Source organism: Oncorhynchus clarkii, chromosome 24 (assembly GCF_045791955.1).
Source record: "Oncorhynchus clarkii lewisi isolate Uvic-CL-2024 chromosome 24, UVic_Ocla_1.0, whole genome shotgun sequence".
NCBI classification, from domain to species: domain Eukaryota; kingdom Metazoa; phylum Chordata; class Actinopteri; order Salmoniformes; family Salmonidae; genus Oncorhynchus; species Oncorhynchus clarkii.
This window is the reverse complement of record NC_092170.1, coordinates 26,195,059-26,206,493: the sequence shown is the minus strand read 5'-3', so window position 1 is coordinate 26,206,493 and position 11,435 is coordinate 26,195,059. Positions and strand designations below refer to the sequence as shown.

General features: G+C 42.6%; 1 protein-coding gene across 2 annotated transcripts in view; it reads left to right on the top strand.

Moving 5' to 3' along the window:
* Window positions 1-2,384: 2,384 nt before the first annotated feature.
* Window positions 2,385-11,435, top strand: part of LOC139382439 (CUE domain-containing protein 1-like) — a 38,355-nt gene continuing 29,304 nt past the window's right edge. The window contains exon 1 of one of the 2 annotated variants that reach the window (XM_071126487.1): window positions 2,385-2,633. The gene's annotated coding sequence lies outside the window, so the exon portion shown is untranslated. The remainder of the gene's footprint in view (window positions 2,634-11,435) is intronic. The other variant, XM_071126489.1, reaches the window with a different exon arrangement.

The following is an 11,435-nucleotide window of genomic DNA, read 5'->3' as shown; positions in this document are numbered from 1 at the left end:
AGTATGGTGTAATGATAAGTGCCTCTGTGACTGCGTATTGAGAGGATTTGGGTTGTATTGTGCCAAACCATGCTGTGTGTGGGTGTTTTTTTTTTCTTCTCACTCATTTACATTTTTATCAATTAAACTTAGAAACTTGGATGGGGTGTCTTTGTTTGTTTTGTTTGTGTGAACTGCACACAGTATTGTATTCTAGTTTTTTTTTTTTCTTTCCACATTTTCATATTTTTGCGGTCCAGACTTCAGCTCCTACTGTTTGTGTCAAAGTAATCTGGTTCAGTGCACATTAGCCTGGGGATGAGGTTCGTGTCAGTGTGGATCCAAGTAATTTAGAAGGCAAAGATGCATGACTGAAGAGGATGGAGTGGGGACTTTACACACACTGGACAGTTTATTAGGTACACCACCTGTTCACAAAAATGGCTCGCTCCGATAGTGAGTTCATGGTGATGAGTGGTTTACTATATAAAGCCGGCAGGCATTGAGACATTCAGTTTTGATTGAACGTTAGGTCACTTGTTTTAACCATTCTAAGTGACTGAGCGTGGTATGATCGTCGGTGCCAGGCAAAGCGGATCCAGCATCTCAGAAATTGCCGCCCTCCTGGCCTTTTCAAGCATGACAGTGTCTAGGTTTTACCCGAAAAGTGTGCGAAAAACATTGTCAGCAGCAGTCCTGTGGGCGAAAACAGCTCATGATGAGCTGATGAGGTGGAAGGAGAATGGCATTAAGAGGCAAGAATTGTGAAAGCCAATAGTCAAGCCACAAACAGACAAATAATGGCACAGTGGTGTGCAGACAGCATCTTGGAATGCACAACTCATTGATCTTTGTCACGGATGGGCTATTGAAGCAGAAGACACACCGGGTTCCACTCGTATCAGCTAAAAACAAGAAGTTTCTCCAGTGGGCATGTGATCACCAACATTGGACAATTGAGTCGAAAAATATTGCCTGGTCCGACGAATCCCGGTTCCTGTTGCATCTGTAACGGATGTGAAACGCTAGCTTAGTTAGCGGTGGTGCGCGCTATATAGCGTTTCAATCGGTGACGTCACTTGTTCTGAGACCTTGAAGTAGTGGTTCACCTTGCTCTGGGCCGCGGCTTTTGTGGAGCGATGGGTAACGATGCTTCGTGGGTGACTGTTGTTGATGTGTGCAGAGGGTCACTGGTTCGCGCTCGGGTATGGGCGAGGGGACGGTCTAAAGTTGTACTGTTACACATCATGCTGATGGCAGAGGCAGGATTTGGTGTAAGCAGCATGAGTACATGGACCCATCCTGCCTGGTGTCAAAGGTGTAGCGCCATCCAATCTGCAGCAACTGCATGATTGCCATCGTGTCAGCATGGACCAACATCCCTGTGGAATGTTTACCGACTTGTAGAGTCAATGCCCCGAATAATTCAGGGTGTTCGATGATCACCCTGAATTGTCCTGTGAGTGTACATTTGCAGTCTCACTTCACTCCGCCACCAGCACCACCACACATACATTGTGTTCTGGCCCTGGCATGTGGCAGCATAATGGATCCATTCATTACCATTCAAGTCACAAGAAACGCATCACATCATTTGTCACTTCTCATTCAGAAACACATTTACACTTGACAGTTTACCCTAAATATTGCCAGGAGAACTCTACCTGCCTGAATGCCTCGTGTCAACTGTAAAGTTTGGTGGAGGATTATTCTGTTTCCAACATTCTGGCAAAAATGTCCTGTTTCAGCATGACAATGCCCAGTGTTCAGAGCGAGGTCCATACAGGAATGGTTTGTCGATACCAGTGTGGAAGAACTTGACTGGCCTGCACAGAGCCCTGACCTCAACATCATCAAACACCTTTGGGATTAATTAGAATGCCGACTGCGAGCCAGGCCTAATCGCCCAACATCAGTGCCCGACTTCACTAATGCTCTTGTGGCTGAATGGAAGCAAGTCCCCGCAGCAATTTTGAAAGCAAAATTTGAATTGAAAATATTGTCATTGTTCAATTCGATTTTCATAATAGCAAGCTAGGACTGATGGTTTGGGTTGCTAAACTAGCAAGTATGTTTGTTTGGTTACCAAGGAAACTACTGTCGCTATCTTGTACATTTGCTAGCTACATTATTGGGATCACCAAAGGGATTAATTGGGTCAGTCTCATATGTTGCTTACCTAAAAAAGGACAATATAGGGTATCTGAAGGAAAAGGTAGTCCTATGTGTTTTTTCTCAGTAAAAAGTGCAGTACATTTCTGTCATTACGTCTTCAAACATACATGCTTTCAACTGGAGGCTAAGCACAAGTGTACATTAGCCTCTTTAACATAAATAAACGACCCTCTCTCTGCTCACTACTGTATTTCTCCCATTTGTCCGCTAGGAAGGTGTGTTGTTCTTTGTTTCTGGGACAACATGATGCAGGCTCTGTGCCTCCGACCGGCAGACATTGTTTTCATAGCTCTGGTTTACTACAATCAGCCAACACAGGCACAGTTTCGTGGAGATCCCTCTGTTGCAATAATTCGGACTTTCAAAACACGGTCACTGAAGAGAGTCCTCTACAATCTGTTTGGCAATAAAAATAACATTGACAGAAGAAATCACCGTCGTAGTTCCCCTTCGGAAACCATTTGTCTGCTTTTCAATGAGTAAGTAACATTAGCTACATTTTACTGTTTTCCAGCTAGCTAGCAAGTAAACGCTAACCAAATGTGCATTTTTTTTTTTTACTAGCTAACTGATTTAGAACACAACGAAGTAACGTTTTAAGTGTTAACAATAGCTAAAGGACACTGGGTAAAGTGAACCTTGATGGATTGTCTGTTTTCTATGTTGAAATTGGGAGTCAGCGAGGCCCTTCTGAACAGCAGCGTCCCAGGATTGTACAGTTGTAACATATAGAACAAGGGTTGATGTTAGTTATACAAATATATATTGTTGTGTCCCAAGTAGCTAACGTTACCGTTAGTTAGCTAACTAGTGAACAGATGTGTTTGCTTGCCTTTAAATGCTGTCGCATTCGCTTACACTATAGTTTTTCTAAAAAGTATTTCCGCTAGCTAATTCCCTCAACGCAATCCACACAACTAACATTAGTTTGCTTGCATTCACTGATTTAGCTAGCTAACGTTAGCTGTCTTCGTAAGCAGTAAATGTCAAATAATGTTTTAATATCGTAAACTCAAATCCTAAACAAACAGCATATAAAGGTAACACTTGAGTAAATTGGGGATACAACGCATAATGAAAGCAGGTGCTTCAACACAGGTGTGGTTCCTGAGTTAATTAAGCAATTAACATCCCATTATACTTAGGGTCATGTATGAAAATGTTCAGTTGCCCATTTTTTTTTTTGTCTACCATGGATAGAAGCAGAGATCAAATTGCATTGGTCACGTATACATATTTGGCTAATTTTATTGTGGGTGTAGATCTGTGACTTTGAAAGAGGGGTCTCAAAGTAGCATAAGTGGTTTACGGTCACCAGATCTTAACTCACTTACTGGAGATTCTGGAGCTGCATCTCAGAGTTTTCCACCACCATCAACAAAATACAAAATTCTGGAATTTATTGTGGAAGAATGCCGTTGAATCCAGACACTTGTAGAATCTATGCCAAGGCGCATTGAAGCTGTTCTGATGGCTCGTGGTGGCCCAACGCCCTATCAATACACTTTATGTCGATGTTTCTTTTATTTTGACAGTTACCTGTAGTTGACAGGAATTTGTTCATAAAGCGATCAAGCAACACATGCCTGATTTTTAGTCAGTGACACGAACAAAGACAGCTGCCAGAGCAATGGAGTGATGGTTCACCGTTAATAAAGCCACACTGTAAATATTTATTTCCCATCAATAAGATGCAGATCCTTACATTATCTCGCACAGTATATTATTAAAGTTCCCATGTGCCAACAAAGCTTTCACAATAAGCTTTGTTGGCAAGTATACCTAAGCCTAGTATACCTATTATTATGAAAGAATAGTGGATATTTATCATGTGTGTCCAAAATGTGTTCTGTCTGTAACTGTGCCAGTTACTTCTAAACAGTACAACATTATTGATTGTGTTCATAAGATGTTCAAGCATGTCTGTGTCAAGGATGATAACATTTTCATGTAACACAGACAACTCTGATATGTCCAAAGTAGAGGTCGACCGGTTATGATTTTTCAACACCGATACCGATTATTGGAGGACCAGAAAAAGCCGATACCGAATAATCGTCCAATTTTTAAAAATAAAAAGACAATTACAACAATATTGAATGAACACTCATTTTAACTTAATATAATACATCAATAAAAATCAATTTAGCCTCAAATAAATAATGCACGCCCAATTTTTCAGTTTTTGATTTGTTAAAAAAGTTTGAAATATCCAATAAATGTCGTTCCACTTCATGATTGTGTCCCACTTGTTGTTGATTCTTCACAAAAAAATACAGTTTTATATCTTTATGTTTGAAGCCTGAAATGTGGCAAAAGGTCGCAAAGTTCAAGGGGGCCGAATACTTTCGCAAGGCACTGTATTATCATTCACAATGGATGTTAAAAAAACACTTTTCTACTATAGCCGCGGGAAGTAGGGGTGCTGAGAGTGCTGCAGCAACACCTGATAAATCTCTACCTCAACATGTAGGGGTGCTGAGGGTGCTGCAGCAACACCTGAGAAATCTCTACCTCAACATGTAGGGGTGCTGAGGGTGCTGCAGCAACACCTGAGAAATCTCCTCCTCAACATGTAGGGGTGCTGAGAGTGCTGCAGCAACACCTGATACATCTCTACCTCAACATGTAGGGGTGCTGAGAGTGCTGCAGCACCTCCTGATAAATCTCTACCTCAACATGTAGGGGTGCTGTGCTGCAGCACCTCCTGATAAATCTACCTCAACATGTAGGGGTGCTGATGGTTCTGCAGCACCTCCTGATAAATCTCTACCTCAACATGTAGGGGTGCTGTGCTGCAGCACCTCCTGACAAATCTCTACCTCAACATGTAGGGGTGCTGTGCTGCAGCACCTCCTGATAAATCTCTACCTCAACATGTAGGGGTGCTGCAGCACCTCCTGATAAATTGCTACCTCAACATTATCAGGACAGAGAAACGAGACATATGGGGCACTCCAAACAAAAGACAATGAAAAAAAATGACAAATCTCGCAAATGATGGTTATGAAATAAACTTGTTTTGAACCCTGCAAACAACATTTCAACTGTGAGAATGAAAACGGTAAATAACTCATTTAATAAATGCAATAACAGAAATGTATGTAACCAAATGATGAGTAACGGTACATTTACTACTGATGACATATGTTATGGGGAATTGATTTTAAAAAATGTATCAGAGGGCAAACCATACACACAATGAATGTACAAGAGTTGGCGGGAGACAGCTGAGCCATTCTGGAGAGACTCACCTACGTCTTTGCCACATACCCCTTGTTTTAATTATACTCAAGAAACATTATAGTCACACATATATATTTTAGATGCTTTTTGCTGACAGCTGCAACTCCGTAATCAGCTAGGCAGGCCTATTGCCACGCTCGCTGCCCAAATTGCGGGCTACCCAAATATGCATAGGCCTATGAGCTTTTTCAAATAAGCTAATGATCCTGTCCTCGAGTCCTCTGTGGCTAAGTCATACTTGCTGTTGAAGTATTTTTAATGATTTGTATTTATGTATAGACAGGAGTGATTATAATGAATTTATCAAATGTATTTCCATTTACTTCCCTATTGGACCGCCATTTCATTTCTCTCCCGTTCTACTGGATTTCATATCAACTTTCTTTGGTTATCCAGAAGCCAAATGTACAATCCTGGTCGTATTAGCAACCCATCGCAGTTGTTGCGTCTTTAGATTCCCCCTCTTTCTAACAGAGATTTTATCGGTCACATATGGAACCACTATCAGGTGTGCTGTTAAGAATGGTGTTCTCCAAATAGTTTTTTGGCAAATGTTTGAAAGTGCTGTTTTATTGGCTGCTTCATTACATGAGTTACATGTTCTGTTAAGATGCATTACCATAATGTAAATGTGATTTGTGTCATTCTGAGCACCGTGGTTGGATGCCCTAATGGATTACTAACCCAGTGCATATGGGTCTGATAGATTTCTCAAATGGTAAATACAAAATCTTCCCGGTCATGATGTCTGACACCACATTTTACTAACGGAAATCCTTCTGTGTAGTATCACTGTTTATTACACTGTTACATAGTGCCTTAGTAATTGCTCTTTTATTGCATACTGATGAAATTGAGTGGATTTGTGTCAGTTCTCTACGGTTTTATTTCTATCTGCAAGGAAACCACCATAACTTCTGGATCTCTCTCTCTTCCTACAAGGCCAATGGTCTGTCCATCCACAGATCAGAGATAAAGACTGATGGAGGAGGAGGCATGTTAAAAAGCCTGACCTGCATCTTCTCCTTTACGGCTGCATGCCCCAGCTAGGTGCTGCCACTCCCTTCCCCCTTCACAGGGTCCCCTGACCTGCATCTTCTCCTTTACGGCTGCATGCCCCAGCTAGGTGCTGCCACTCCCTTTCCCCTTCACAGGGTCCCCTGACCTGCATCTTCTCCTTTACGGCTGCATGCCCCAGCTACTTCACAGGGTCCCCTGCTGCATCTTCTCCACGGCTGCATGCCCCAGCTAGGTGCTGCCACTCCCTTTCCCCTTCACAGGGTCCCCTGACCTGCATCTTCTCCTTTACGGCTGCATGCCCCAGCTAGGTGCTGCCACTCCCTTCCCCCTTCACAGGGTCCCCTGATTTGCATATGGCTCCTGAGTCCTGACCCTCTGTTTGGCCCTCCCAGGGGATGCTGGGAAAGGCAGGCAGACGGGCCAGAGTGAGGCCCATCTGGATAACCCCCTCTCCCATGTTGTCCCCCCTCCTCTTCTATCACCCGATGGTACTCATCAGTGACCATGTGATGCCACATGGGAACGTTCTCCTCTATCCCAGAGTTCTGTGTGGATAAGAGGATGAAAGATTTGGGCGGGGCCCAACTGACTAGTATGGTCTGTCTATGGGCTGTTTTCACTACTTGCTGTAGCCCTACATTTGTTCAATCTCTCTGTTTTATCATGACATCTTTCACTTAGTCTTTGCAACCATGGTATTAACATCCAACATTTTGGCTGGTAAGTTTTGTTCTATCACTCTCCTTTCTGCTTTGCCAGTAAAAAAATAAACAAGCCATTTATTTGCCATTTCATTGAAGGGCATCTAAAGCGCATTCTTCCCTGGTTGTGTGAAATTAGATCTATGAATCATCTCAGTGAGTCGTTCAACTCTCTCCCTGGGGTAGTAGGAGGCAAAAACTCCCTATTCCCCTGCGTGACAGATGGCCCAGAAAGGGCCTGCTACAACCATGGTTGTCATTATTAGTTTTATAACGTGTGTTCTGACAGATGCAGCAGGCACACACATTTAAGGCTTACAGGAAGAGGAGGAGGACAAATGGGAGAGGGGGGGTTGACATTTCCAGTAACGCTCCCACTGACATCGATGTGCCCTCCACTCACTCAGTCAGGCACACACTCACATTCTATCGCTCCCTCTTGCTCGCTCTCCTCTCTTTCACACACACTCTTCCTCATCCTTCCCCAGAACCAGGTCATTGAACAGGAAGGATTATGGGTTGCCACTGTCACAGTAGTCACTAGGCTTTGGTTCAGTGCTCTGTTGTCTCTACTTTCTGTCCCACTCCCACCATGCTTATGGGTCACAAGTGATTACTGTAGTTGGTTCAGGGAGGCAGGCAGCGCTTTTCCCTTCTTTTCTTACGCTTAGATTTTCACCTCAATGACCTGGAAGTTGGAACAATTCACCAATCCAAAGCTGCTGTTCAAATACATTTTTATTGGTCGCGTACACATTTTGCAGATGTTATCGCAGGTGTAGCAAAATGCTTCATGTTTCTAGCTCCAACAGTGCAGCACACCGAGTGTACAAAACCTTAGGAACACCTTCCTAATATTTAGTTGCACCCCGTTTTGCCCTCAGAACAGCCTCAATTAGACAGGGCATGGACTCTACAAGGTGTCAAGTGTTCCACAGGGATGCTGGCCCTTACATACTCATCTCATTTGTACATACTGTACCCGATACCATCTACTGTATCTTGCCTATGCTGCTCTGTACCATCACTCATTCATATATCCTTATGTACATATTCTTTATCCCCTTACACTGTGTACAAGACAGTAGTTTTGGAATTGTTAGTTAGATTACTTGTTATTACTGCATTGTCGGAACTAGAAGCACAAGCATTTCGCTACACTCGCATTAACATCTGCTAACCATGTGTATGTGACAAATAAAATTTGATTTGATTTGATGTTGACTCCATTGCTTCCCACAGTTGTGTCAAGTTGGCTGGATGTCCTTTGGATGGTGGACCATTCTTGATACACAGGAAACTGTTGAACATGAAAAACCCAGCAGCGTTGCAGTTCTTGACACACTGAAATCGGTATGCCTGTCACCTCATACCTTTTTCAATGGCACTTACATCCTTTGTCTTGCCCGGTCACCCTCTAAATGCCACACATACACAATCCATGTGTCAATTGTCTCAAGGTTTAAAAATCCTCCTTCAACCTGTCTCCTCCCCTTCATCTACACTGATTGAAGTGACATCAATGAGGGATCATAGCTTTCCCCTGAATTCACCCGGTCCGTCTGTCAAGGAAAGAGCACATTCGGTGTACCTGACAATGCACATCAAAATGAAGAAATATTACAACGTTATTATTGTACCCTTGATAAGTGGACTAGGTCTACAAACTGGCCTATCACAATAAATGTTATTGGAACGTGTGTATGTGGTAAGTTATGGAGAAGCAGTGTAATTCCACAGACGAGTAGGGAAAAAGAGCTGGGGCCTTATGGGGGGGTTAAACTCCATAGGAACTGCACTTCATTCAAAATGAATGTGTGACCAAAGGCATTTGCCGTTCTGGTTTCTCCTTGTCCATTAAAACTCCATATTTCTCAAGTCCCACTGCTGACTGGCTGCTAAAAGCCTCTGTGCTTCTGGGGTGGAGGAGGCAGTTGGAGCCAGACATGACCGACTGTGTGATTTATTACACCACACCTCGCTATCACTTGGTCTTTGCTCCTCTTCCCTATCACTTCTGTCATCCCTTCGCCAAGATATTGTAGTTGGCTGGGGCTGCATGAGCAATGTGCAAATTATGCAGTGTTGTTGAATGCAACATTTCCTTTTTTAATTCCGGAAACCTCTTTTTAGGTCCTCTGAATAATGACAAAACTACCATCTTTAGAATCCTGTTAAATGAGCTATATCATGAGCCTCTCTGTCTGATACTTCTACAGAATTTAGAGTTATGTGTTACAGCCTGCATGCGTGAGATTTAGGCCAACAGACAATGTCTAGAAGTCTCTTGTGAATGTTTCGTTCAATAATGTATTGACTGGCAGTTTGTCATATGGTCTATACACACCATTATGTACAGTGCCTTGCAAAAGTATTCATCCCGCTGGGTGTTTTTCCTATTTTGTTGCATTACTACCTGTAATTTAAATGTATTTTTATTTGGATTTATTGTAATGGACATACACAAAATCATCCAAATTGGTGAAGTGGAAAAAAAATGTACTTGTTTCAAAAGACTATACAAAATAAAAAACTGAAAAGTGGTGCGTGCATATGTATTCACCCCCTTTGCTATGAAGCCCCTAAATAAGATCTGGTGCAACCAATTACCTTCAAAAGTCACATAATTAGTTAGATTGCACAGAGGTAGACTTTATTTAAGTGTCACATGATCTCAGTGTATATATACCCCTGTTCTGAAAGGCCCCAGAGTCTGCAACACCACTAAGCACCTTGATGACCAAGGAGCTCTACAAACAGGTCAGGAAAAAGTTGTGGAAAAGTACAGATCAGGGTTGGGTTATAAAAACAATCTGAAACTTAATGGAGCACCATTAAATCCATTATTAAAAAATGGAAAGAATATGGCACCACAATAAACCTGCCAAGAGGGCCGGCCACCAAAACTCATGAACCAGGAAAGGAGGGTATTAATCAGAGAGGCAACAAAGAGACCAAAGATAACCCTGAAGGAGCTGCAAAGCTCCACAGAGGAGATTGGAGTATCTGTCCATAGGACCACTTTAAGCAAACACATTTGGTGTTCGCCAAAAGGCATGTGGGAGACTCCCCAAACATATGGACGAAGGTACTCTGGTCAGATGAGACTAAAATTTAGCTTTTTGACCATCAAGGAAAAAGCTGTGTGGCGCAAACCCAACACCTCTCATCACCCCGAGAACAACATCCCCACAGTAAAGCAAGGTGGTCATGGCAGCATCATGCTATGGGGATGTTTTTCATCGTCAGGGACTGGGAAAACTGGTCATAATTTAAGGAATGACGGATGATGCAAAATACAGAGAAATTCTTGAGAGAAACCTGTTTCAGTCTTCCAGAAATTTGAGACTGGGACGGAGGTTCACCTTCCAGCAGGACAATGACCCTAACATACTGCCACTGTACGCATATATTTATATTCCGCACTCAGACATGGCTTGTTCTGATATTAACATCTGCAAAATATGCGTACGCGACCAATACAACTTGATTCCATTCCATATCAAGACATCTGATGATTGTCCCAGAGTGTTAAGCAATGACCTTTCTCTTGACTCACAGCATCTCGCCCCCACCCCGCTAAAGGCGCCTCTCTCTCTTCTGCTTCTGTTGTGTAAGGGTTATCTCATCTGACAACTTTCTGTTATTTGTGCTATTTCCCATTTCCTCACAGTGATTGAGGCCCTCTCTCTGTGGCACCAAAGTCTTAGCAAATCAGTGGAGGCCAATTGTTTCCAAAATATATGTTATTAGGTTTCACAATAGATAAAAATGACAGACAGTTAGGCCTTATGTGCTTTTTATTGGACACATCACATGCAATGACTTGTAGCTTGTTCCTTTCTAAGCGATGGATGAGATTTGATTTGGACTACTACTACTACTACTACTACTACTACTACTACTACTACTACTACTACTATGAAAAATGATAATGCTATAAACATAATAGCCAGATAAATAGATGAATGCAGGGATGGTGTGCATAAAATATAACAGTGAGAATATAATTACCCTGAAAGGCCTGGAACTCAAAGCCACATGACTGAATAAATGTTATGTTTATGGATTAGTCTTCAGTACAGTCAGGGCATGGCCGGATGCTCCCATTGTAATGCTACACGATGCTCTGTTGTGCTAATGGGGATAGGGATCATGGCTGGACCAGGCTCTGTTGAAATGGACTCTTTCTGCTTGCTTTTGGGCTCCTTTTTGTCAGCTGTGAAAACAAGATGAGATGGGAAGAGGTCTTGTTTGCAGAGGGGCACAGAGTCCACCCCCTGTCCCATGGAATCACCCCTATTGGAAGTCTGC